This window comes from Poecilia latipinna, unplaced genomic scaffold (genome assembly GCF_001443285.1).
Source record: "Poecilia latipinna isolate Pla-1442-1.1 unplaced genomic scaffold, P_latipinna-1.0 Scaffold577, whole genome shotgun sequence".
In the NCBI taxonomy this organism is placed as follows: Eukaryota; Metazoa; Chordata; class Actinopteri; order Cyprinodontiformes; family Poeciliidae; genus Poecilia; species Poecilia latipinna.
Window position 1 is genome coordinate 141,046 of NW_015113193.1, and position 11,407 is coordinate 152,452.

The window sequence follows — 11,407 nt, forward strand, 5'->3', positions numbered from 1 at the left end:
CACGAAAACTGTACTTAAGTACAGTAACGAAGTACTTGTACTTCGTTACTTCCCACCACTGCTCGCTATGAATTTTAATAGCGAATAAACTTATTCACATGTGACATTATTTGTATTTATTATTTCCTGAAAACACCAAAATTATGAAATAGTTTTATTACTGCGTACTGACAGCTTTTACTCATTTGAAATGGAAACGGCTTCTGATGCCTTGGAATTGGGCCTCTGTCTCTTTAAGAAGCTCCGCCTTCACCATGTCATCATCGCCATGCTCCTCTATGATGCTTCATACTTAACACAATGTCTGGGGTCTGCTACTTTAAATCTGCCCAATGGTGACCCCAGAGGTCAGGGGTCATGACATTTCCTGCCTCAGAGGTCAGGGGTCAGGGTGCTTCCTGCCTCAGAGGTCAAGGCATTTCCTGCCTCAGAGGTCAGGGTGCTTCCTGCTTCAGGGGTCGGAGGTCGTCAGGGTGTAGCTGTGAGCTGGATGCTGATGCATGTGTGGGGTCAGTGGGGCGGTGATGAAGGGCGGCCTCCTCTTCCCAGTTGCTGCTGCTCAGCCGTCCATCACACTTTATGTGGCTTCTGGAGGAAAAGGAAAGGTTTCCATGAATACCGGCGGCTGGCTGGAGAGGGGGCGGCTCCCCCCTCAGACCTGCTGCTCTTAAAGACGATGCTGGGAAAGAAGCCTTACCCTTTGACCCCCGGCCTTTCTGCCGTCCAAAATCTAACAACAAAAGGCAGATGAAGCCAAACGGGCAGGTTGGTGAGTTCCACCTCTAGTATCTGTGTGTGTGTGTGTGTGTGTGTGTGTGTGTGTGTGTGTGTGTGTTGGTGGTCCTCACCCTCCCTGTTGGCTCTCAGCTTATTTACAGGTCAGTCCCCTCCAGCGCGCCCTGAAGGTCACGATGCTGCTCTGAAAACTACAAACAGCTTGTTAGATCAAAGTTGTGCAATTAGGCTGGGGTATAGTCAAAGTTTTGTTACATAAATTAATTTTTTCTCTCCATAACATTTTGGTTCTAATGCTTCTTACAAGCAGCAAACATCATTTCCTTCCCAACATCACAGAGACAAGCCGCTTCTGGCCAGTAAAGGTGCTAGCTTTAGCATCTGTTCATGCTAACTGATAAAGCTAGCTTACATAAACCAAAGCATGCCTTGGAGTCGCACTCAGCAACACGCAGCAGCAATTCCCAACATCCAGACTCTGACCCCGATCCAGACTGTCCAGCCGAGGCGGCCATCAGTCCATCCAGACGTTGGTTTGATGATCCAAGGAAATAATCCAGATCACAGAGGCCCAGATGGTTCAACGAAAAGCCAAATGATGCTGGCTTGGTGTCGACATAACTTTCATTTCAGCATCAGTAGCATAAAGGATATATAACTTCAGTTTTATCATAAGCGCCGTTTCAACATGACTCCCATTTTCCTATTTATCCAATTTTAGCATAACTTCTGTTTTTAATTCAAAACAAAGGAAGCAGGAAATCACAGATTCTCCCATTGATGTTTTTTAAACTTCTTACTTTACTGCAACTTTACTATAAATTCTAGTTTTTAAGTTTTTCTCTTGAATTCATGAGCTCGTCCACCGCCACAGACAGAATCCGTCATTTTTAAACTATTATCACTTTAGGAGCTGAAAAACCAGAATACAAAGGTTGTTCAGAGACAGAAAAGGAAACAAAACAATTTCTGGAGGGGAATTATTTTAGGTATAATAATTAATAGAGTCCTAAGTTTATTTTGCATTTCTCAGACCAGGTTACAGTTCTTTCCGATATTTCCTGTTAGTTTAATCTTTTCAGATCTGATCTTAGCGTCTGACGCGGCAGCAGTCGACACTCTGCAGCTGATTGGATTAGCTGCTCGGCCCTTTAGTCTCAGCAGGAACCTGAGAAATGAAGTTTGAGATGATGCTGAGCGCGGGCAGCTGGGTGGCGATGAGTGGCGCCTCATTAGGTTTGTGTTTTCCGTCGCTGCTGCTTCAGACGTCTGGTGATCAAATGTCTGGACCCTTCCCAGCGCTGCGTCCAGCAGCCTGTAACGGACCAGGTGGTCCCTCCGCCTGCTGCATCTGTCACCAATCAAAACAACTGACTGGAATTTAGCTTGGATGCAAATGAAGCATTTTTGATTTCATAGATGGATGAACTGATCTAAAATGTCAGTGAAATGTTTTATTTTCCATAGCAGAAACTTTTGGTTCCTCCCCCCAGGGGAAATTCACCCTAATCCCTCACCTTTGTGATGTAAAACTGGGAAAATGTGAAATGGTTTTAAAAAAGGAAACCCTGCTCCACTTATCCTTTCAGGAATTTGTTTCCTCTGAGTATCTTTTCTACTACAGGCCTGAAGCCTCCAGAGACTCCATTTGAATCACAAATGTTGGCAGGTTTTGGTCAGTTCTGGGGGCATAAAGCCTGGTGACAATGACTTTGACCCGGCCGCTGCAGGGGGTCGCCCCACTGACCTCTGCTACGCGGAGCAGGACCGCTTTCTGCAGAGCGTCTCCAGGACTCTGATTGGCTCCAGAAACGCTGTGGGGTCGGTTTCCACACCGCCTGGTTCAGACTAATCAGAGATCTGTCCCCTGGCCAAATCATCCTGCCGCCACTGAGCATGCTCAGTGAAATCATCCATTATGAACGCTTGAGATGAATGAATGAGCTGAGGGGGAAACACTCCATGAAGCAAGACATGAAAATAATCATAAAGTTATCATCTTTAGTCCATTAGTGGTGAAGTTCTGGTGTCAGACTCGGGTTCTGCTGTGGTTTATGGGTTTGAGCTGTTTTTAGTTATCACATTGAAAAATGTTTATCACTTTTATAGCACCTGTTTGACCTGATGGTTATATTTCCAATGTCATATTTCATCCATCCTGCATCCTGCACTCTGGTTCAGTGTGAATGTGAACGCCAAGCGGACCAGAGACCGCTCCAAAAGCAGGAAGTGGACTACAGAGCAGGGCATTCTGGGTAAACACAACCAAAGCTAACATGTTAGCCTAGCTCTAGCAGCAGAAATGTCTCCTGGTCTTTAGCCTAAAGAGAAATCCTCCAACCGCTAAAATCTGACGCCTCCATCTTGTTTCCATCTGGTGAAGAAGGAAGTTGCTCTCAGTGTCTTCAGAGGTTTTCTTGTCGTTTCCTTCAGTGGTTCTTGGTGCAGCGCCCCCACAGGCCAGGAGGGGAACAGGTTGGTTTGACTCAGAACCACAGCAGCTGGAGGAGGAGCAGATGATGGAGTTCTGGTTCCAGTAGAACCGGGTCAACCGGACCGTCAGGAGTTAAGCCATCAGCAGGGAGCTCAGGGTTACCTGGCCTCAATAAACAGGGACAGAAAATGTGAACATGGAGCAGAATGTGTTCTTAGAGTAGAAACCGCCTCGTTTCCATCACAGTTCTCATCCCAACCGTCCAGGTTTGGGCCGATGAGGAGGGTGTTTCATCACTTTATGCTTCATGTTGGCGTCTGTGCTTTGTTTAGACACCGGAGTAGAGTCATTTAGATGGGAGAATGCTGCTCTGGCTGTTCTGACTGGGATTGGTTCTGACCCGGCTCAGTTCTGACCCAGGTAAGGTGGAAGGGGGGACGGCAACATGATCAGAACATCCCAGGATGACTCACACCACAAACACTCAGTTAGGTTGAGGTTTCCTGCAGACATACATCTGCCTCATTGAGCTCAGGATCTGTTTGTTGTTCATTTTCTGCTTTCAGGACCAAAAGTATCTAATTAAAACAGAAACATGTTTGTGTAACGTTTTCATTTGGAGGCTTTGGGTTTGTTGAGCTGATCCGAACAGATAGAGCCTGGATCCTCCAGCCAAACTGATGCTGGTCGTCCTGTTAGCTTGCTAGCATGACCAGTGAGGTAGAGCTAACTATTAGCTTCCTAGCATGGTTGGTGAGATAGAGCTAACTGTTAGCTTGCTAGCATGGTTGGTGAGGTAGAGCTAACTATTAGCTTCCTAGCATGGTTGGTGAGGTAGAGCTAACTGTTAGCTTGCTAGCATGGTTAGTGAGGTAGAGCTAACTGTTAGCTTGCCAGTCCCATTGGTTCTGCCAGGTCAGACTTTCCTATTAAAGAGCAGCTTGTTGTTTCACCCACAGCACCGTTTAAAGAAATGCTTCAGTTTGCTACAAAAATGACTTCCCAGACAGCACAGTCGGTTCCACATGCACACTCAGTTAAATTAATTAGGACACTAATGAATATTCATTAATATTTATCTTAGTTGACAAATACAGTAACATTTACCCATCAAGCTGCAGCGTAATGTCGCATTTATGATGCTGCACTCATGTTAAAATAAGGGAATCAATATTGAAAATAAAGTTCAGGTTTACTGAAGTTTTATCTTCAGTAAACCTAAAGATAAAACTCAGGAAGGATCAGGGTTGATTTAACAGACAGAAAAATAGAGCAAAAGGTGCTTTGTATTGTAGTTGGAAAACTTATTTACAGTTTATACAGGATAAACTTCTATCCAACAGCTGGTTCAATCTTCCATTAACCAAACATTTCCAAATAAGTTGATTAAATTCATTCAAAAGGCTGATAAAGATCCCACACCAGTAGTAATAGTCCAGTTTAACCAGTTACCAACCCAAGAATCGGCAGGTTTAGATCAGTGGTTCTTCTGCCACCTGGATTCAATCTGTGGTGATTAACAGCTTTCTGCAGAACTGATGGCTGCAGACGGTCATGCAACCATGTGAATCAGCTGTTCTGGATCAGAGGCTCATCTAAGCACATCATAATAAACAATTAAAAAAACTAGTGATTTAGAACAATTTAAAGCAGCAGCAGCAGCAGCCCTGAGCTTCCTTGGCACCTCATGCTCTCCCAGACCAAAGATGGAGAGGGATGTGTGCCAGGCTGTACCGTGTCAGATGAAGCCCCTCTTCGACGCTTGTGTTGTCTCGCTGAAAACCACGTGACTGGCAATAAACGATGCCTCGCATTACCTGGGACACGCGACTGCTTCAGTTTGCATGTCGGTTTTCAAAATAAAAGCGCGGTGAACCATGCTGCCTCATGGGTTGTTGTAGGTAATTTGGTTGCGGAGAGAAATTGTACAGAAAGGAATCACAACCCTCTGTTCTCAATGTAATGCTTAATTTAAAACATGATTGACTCCTGCTCAATAATAAAACGCTCTGACCCAGAGCAGGAGGAAATGCTGCAAACAGCATACCTATAATTCAACGTAGAATTACCATCGCCTGCTATCTAGTAATAACGTCCCTGATTCTCTGATTCTGCCTCTATTCTTAATCTGATCTCGGTGTTTCTTTCAGCAACTGAAACATCTGGATTTTAAGGTTTGGCGCCGTCAGAAACCAGCTCTGAGAAAAGAAGAGAGATGCAACTGGAAACAGAGAGAAGCAGCACCAGAAGGGCGACTGGGCCAAAGCCCTGGATGTGGTTTCTGGGTCACCTGACCCCCAGCAGCGGACCTGAGGTCAGCTGGGAGAACACCTGAGGTAAGACTGGTGACTGTTTGATGAGCTGGGATTGGCTGGTGGACAGCTCCAGATGAGCTTTATTCGCTGCAGGAGGATTTTACCAACTCGGTAGAGCTTTGGCCTCCGCAGGTCCCACTGTTACCCACCCAGGGCTCGGCTCTGCTGGGCTCGGCTCTGCTGGGCTCGGCTCTGCTGGGCTCGGCTCTGCTGGGCTCGGCTCTGCTGGGCTTAGCTGGGTTCTCCACACAGACAGAACAAACGGTGAAAAAACTCTTCCAATAACTTTGAGAGGAAACGTGTCGACCAGCCTGTGTAATATTCAGAAATCTCTTAGATTCTCAGTGAGAAGCTAAGAAGCTAATTAGCTTCACCCGTCCTCCAGGGGTCGGACCCGCGACCTTGTCCTGTCGTCCATTACTGGACCTGCCTTTCAGGGTTCAAACAGCGTTAATGTTGTTAATGAGAAATGCTGATGGGCTCCTGATGTCATTAGATGAATCCGAACTGCTCCCTCTGGACGGGACCAGCACCGCCCCGCGTCCACAGGAAGCGCTCGGCGCGTGGAAAACACCGCCACACGCGTCAGCACGCCGACAGGAAGCAGAGCCGGGAGCCATAAAGCTGCGACCCGACCCGACCCAATCCGACAGAACAAACCGCATTTAGCTGCTGCAGCTTTAAATAAACCGTCATAAAACATGAGACATGAATGGGTTGGTCCCGTGTCACTTCCTGTCCCCCTGAGGGTGGGAGAAAGGCATCGTCCTGCAGTGGACAGAGCAGCTCCACCTAATATTATACATAATCTGTATATTATACATAATCTATATCTAGTACTGGATAAATTACCATCTGAGCTCCAGTTAAGCGGAGAGCCGGTTACTGTGATCCCAGGCTGAGGTCCTTCGTGGCGTCAGCCAGAACCGACCGACCCGGTAATGGTTCTGAACCGAAGCTTATCGGGCCAAAGCTGCATAATGAAGGCGCCGCCTGCTGGACTGAAACGGCTCCAGATCAACGGAGCTGGTTGGGGAAAGTTTTCACCCCCGGAACCTAAAGCTGGGGGAAATTAACATGTTTCACATTGCAGTACAATTCAAGTCCAGACTTTGACTAGACCACTCCTAAACCTAATTTATTTTCTTAAGACATTCAGAGGCGAACCGGACTGAACTTCTTCAGGATCAGTTTCTGCTCAGTCTGAGGCGGGTCTATGTGTTCTTCCAGGTCAGCAGAGGTTCTGGTCTTTAATGGTGACCTCTGACCTGAGCTGAGGCAGCGCAACCTGCCAGTTGTGGTTCTGGTTCTTCTGGACCTCCTGGATAAGTCGTGGTTCTGGCGGGTTGGCCTCCTGGAAGGTTCTGGTCGCGCTGCGGGTCAGGATTGATTTGGTTCTGGTCTCTGTGGGAAATGTTTTTGTGTTTTGTTTTTGTTGTTGTTGAGCGTAATTTCTGCTCCGTCGGCTAGTGGAGCTGTTGTCTGTCAGTTTCCACGGCAACGGGTCTGCGTGCGGCGCAAAGGAAGCGCGTAAAGGAGTAGATTAGAGTTTTTCTTCTTCTGTTCTGAGTTAACTTCCTTTGCTGCGGCGCTCTGCAGCCGCTGTAGTTTCTAAAAGTTCAAGAAACCATAAAAACTGAACTGAACATGTTCAGAGAGTGTCGTTATATTCATAACAGTGACCACATCAGGTCTGAGCCCCGCCCCTTTGTCCTTGATGCCCCTACTGCCCTTTCTGACTTTTGTTTTGTTTTTGTTATTTACAATTTTTAATTTTTATCTGTGTGTCAGGAGGCCTGCTGGAGCCCCTCAACAATAATATTTAGCTAAATATAATAATTTAGCTAAATCAATGAGTCTGTCAGTGACTGTTCCTGCCTCCATGTTGTTCAGACACACAGGACGGGGGGCGCCTCTACCCCGAACCCGGCCCTAACCCCTGACCCAAACCCCCAACCCCGAACTCGAACCCGAACCCCGAACCCTTAACCCGAAATGGGCTGATGGGATCTGGGCTGGAGGTGAACGGCTGGAATAGAAGTTACTGCAGAACCTCAAGTGTTAAAGTAAGATTCGGCCCAATTAGACTTCAGAACATAAACATCAGAAAATACTGCAGCAATAATTAGAACCGCAGCATAAAGCCAGACATGACACAATTAAATGAATCAAAATGTCCCAAAAGCATCAGAGGACTGACATAGTTTAACCCTTTGAGCTATTTTGGTCTTTAAATCAGTCTGCAGCAGCTAAGCTGTTATGGAGGTTAAACAGACAGATATTATCAGGGCTTATTTAGTAAAATATCATCAATGTTATTTCATAGCTTCATAACCTTTGACCTTCTCTCCTCTGGTCTGTTTAGCAGCTTCAGTGTCAGCTCAGCCTCCAGCTCTGTCAGCACAAACAGCAACATTATACCTGTCAGGAAAATATAGACTACATTTGCTTTGCATTGTCCCCATATGATGACAATGATATGATCTAATTAAATATACGGTGTTGTAAGTGCCCCATTTTGGCTTTGAGCCCCTGGCCCTCCAAAGGTCTCTGCACGGCCCTGGACCACATAGTATAAAACCTTAAAGTATTTAACAAGCTGGCGACGATTATGTAAAATTATATTATTGACCAAAATAAAAACCCAATTTTAGTCCTCTCATGCATGTTCATGAAACTGACAGAAACCAAACTGTTTATATATGGGTAGAAAACATACTTTACATATTAAAACATCTGCAGTTATTTCATCTTTACTTTAAGTCATATTTCATATAAGTCAAATAATAAATATCTTTATTCATGCCCTCCAATGTTGCAGCATGACAACACATTCGCAAGATCCTGCCCCCATCTCCCTCCTGGAGGGCAAAAAGCTGCTGGCTGCCGATGACTAGCATTGGTTTTAGCTGACAGGTAATCAAGATAACACACTAAATCTTAAATCTACTCCTGATATATAAACATGAAAAGGGACACGATGCTTTGCTACTAATTTTCAAAGCTACGACAACTTGATGACAAGGTCAGGAAAAAGTTTTCATTAAGAATGAAAATACCAAGGGAGAGGGCAGTGGGGCAGTTATGCTAGCTTGGCTTTGACACGTTAACATGTAGATGTGATGTGGAACTCTGTGTTTCGGTTCAGTTACACAATAAAAAAGGCGACAGAAACACCCACTCTGACAGATCATTAGTAGAGCATGAGCTCAGATTGGCTAATCTGTCACCGCTGTGTTAGCTTAGCTAATAGCAGCAGCAGCTAATCTACCACAGTAAAATTAATAATTGCAAAATAAACGTCAGGCCTGAAAACATGAAACTGTGATGGACTGAATGTTCTGTTCTTTGTGTAGGAAATGACTGCTTTTTGGTGTTGAGTCCTGACACATGTAGTGGCGTTGTTGTTAGCCTGTTGCTATGGCAACGAGCCTGCGTGTAGCGTAGCTGACACCGAGAGCGAGAATAAAGTGGCTTCTTCAGCAGTTTTTCTGCATGATTTGTCCCTTGCTGTGGCGCAATGCACTAAATTAATAATCCAGGTTTTATTTAGTTAACGGTTCTACTGCAGCAGCGCTGCTATAGATGGAAAGGAAAAGAATAGCATTTTTACCCTCCAGCTTTGTATGCAGGTTCAAAATTTCCAGATGTAAACAGTATGCAAAGGATCCATAGTGGCTAAATGGCTAGCAAAAGCGGCTAACACATTAGCTATAGCAGTGCTATCCAGTCCAGTTGAGCTTTAGCTACAGTACACTCTGAACAGCAGAAGGTGTGGGTAGCGCATATGTAAGCATGATTGAAATCGCTAAGCCCCTCCTCCTGGTTGTGATTCTGACTGAGCGGCGTTCCACAGGGAGGAGGCAGAGGAGATGCACGTCTTTATTTTGTAAACAGATGTAATAAATATGTGATAACTTTAAAACTCAGCTGTCCAGAAAAATCTTTACTTACTGAAACTCACAACAGTCATTAATAAACAGGATGTTTGGCGTTCATTGGGGACATAAACATGCTGCGTGTTTGTCTAGTCCGTTTCAGGATTAACCCCCCGCGACCTTGGCCGTCCTCCTCAAGGTCGCAGCCGGTCCAGGCCAGCTGGGATCTGGGGACTTCCCTGCAGCTCTGCACTGCCCCCCGCCACCCAAATCTGCCTTTTTACCCCAGCCAGTGTCAGAATACAATACAGAGGAGATCTGTGTAGTGAACACACACACACACACACACACACACAGTCTTGGAGAATGGCAGAGCGACGGTGGAAGGAGCAGACGCCTCTCAGATGCTGGACTTGGCTTCATGTTCCCTCGCTTTGATGTTGGGTGTAAATGTGAGGATGTTGCAGCTGAGTTTACCTGCAGAGCTTAGAAATAAATTCAGGAGCCGCGTCTCTATGGCCAGATGGAAAACTTGTTCAAATGATAAAGTTCCTTAGAAAAAACGAGTTATAAAAGATGAAGACTTATTAAAACTCTCCTCACCGTTTCTTCTAGACCACATAAAAATCTCTGTCGCCTTCTCCTCAGCCGGACGTCGTAGCAAGCCCTGGCCTCTGATTTGCTGGGCTCAGATGGAGACTTCTGATTGGATCTTGAACAGATTCCGTTTTTTCCAGGAAGTACTGAAGCTGTCCGTTTGGCCGCTGCAGGGAAATCTGGACCAAATCTGATTGCTTTGGGTCAGGAGACGAGGTCAGACCTCAGGCCAGTGTGAACGCTGACATCTGATCTATATTGGATATTTGGAGTCATCTGGTTTAGACATTATTTTATTAGAAATATGAATAAAAATCAGATTTCAGATAAAATCAGAATTGATCATGAAAATCTGTGAATGTAGCGTTAAATTGGTTCTCAATGTCACAGCAGGTGTAGCAGCTCCCCAGCATTTGAATTAATTTACACGGTCTCGACGGGTGATTTCAAGGTTTTGTTTATTCTTCTTTGATGCGGATCATCAGTCACCACACCCACCTCAGTCATCCTGATTACCTCAGTCACCATAGTCACCATGAAAACTAAACAGATGTACAAATATTAGAATATAAACATAAACTTACAACACAAACAACAAAATAAAACGTACCTCGCTGCTTTGTGCCAAGCACATCTGACAGTTTGTGGAAGTCATTCATTGATACAATGATTTCCCAGCTTTTATAGGGCCTGCCCTCATTTAGCTACGGCAGCCCGTGAGATACATGCAAACAACAACAAAAATTTTACAAAGTGCAAATACAGTTAAACAAAACAAAATACAAACAACCAACAGCGGAATCAGAACAGACAAATATCATTAAACAATCTGCAACTTCCCTAATTAAGAAAATTCACTTTAAATCATTTACAATAAATGGTCTACAAATTTAAATAATTTAAGCAGTTTACTTTAATGGCTCACTATCCATTACAGCAGGTGATAAAAACCATTTTGTTGACCCACCCAGGAGAACGTCCCGCCCTCCTCGACGCATTAAACTGTTGTCTGATTGGTCAGAATTTCTTAAATATTTATTTATGGTATAAACATCCCAACTACTCAACTCCCAGAGGCTGTTTTTCCCATTTTCCTTCTGATCAACAGCCAGGATTTAACCTGATGCACAAAACAGTTTCAGCAATAATTTACATCCCAACCAGCACAGGGGGGGTTAAAGTCGACTCGTCATCACCGTAACCTGAAAGCGAAGGCCTGACTTCCTGCCTCCAGGCACACCAAGAACGCAGTGTGGCGTGGCGTAGTATGGGATGGCGTGACATAGCATAGCATGGCTTAGCATGGCGTGGCGTAGCATGTGGCTTGGCTTGGTGTGGCGTGGCTTCACGTGGCTTGGGTTGGCGTGGCGTAGCTTGGCGTGACATAGCCTAGCTTGGCGTGGCATAGCGTGGCTTGGCGTGGCGTAGCTTGGCGTGGCATAGCGTGG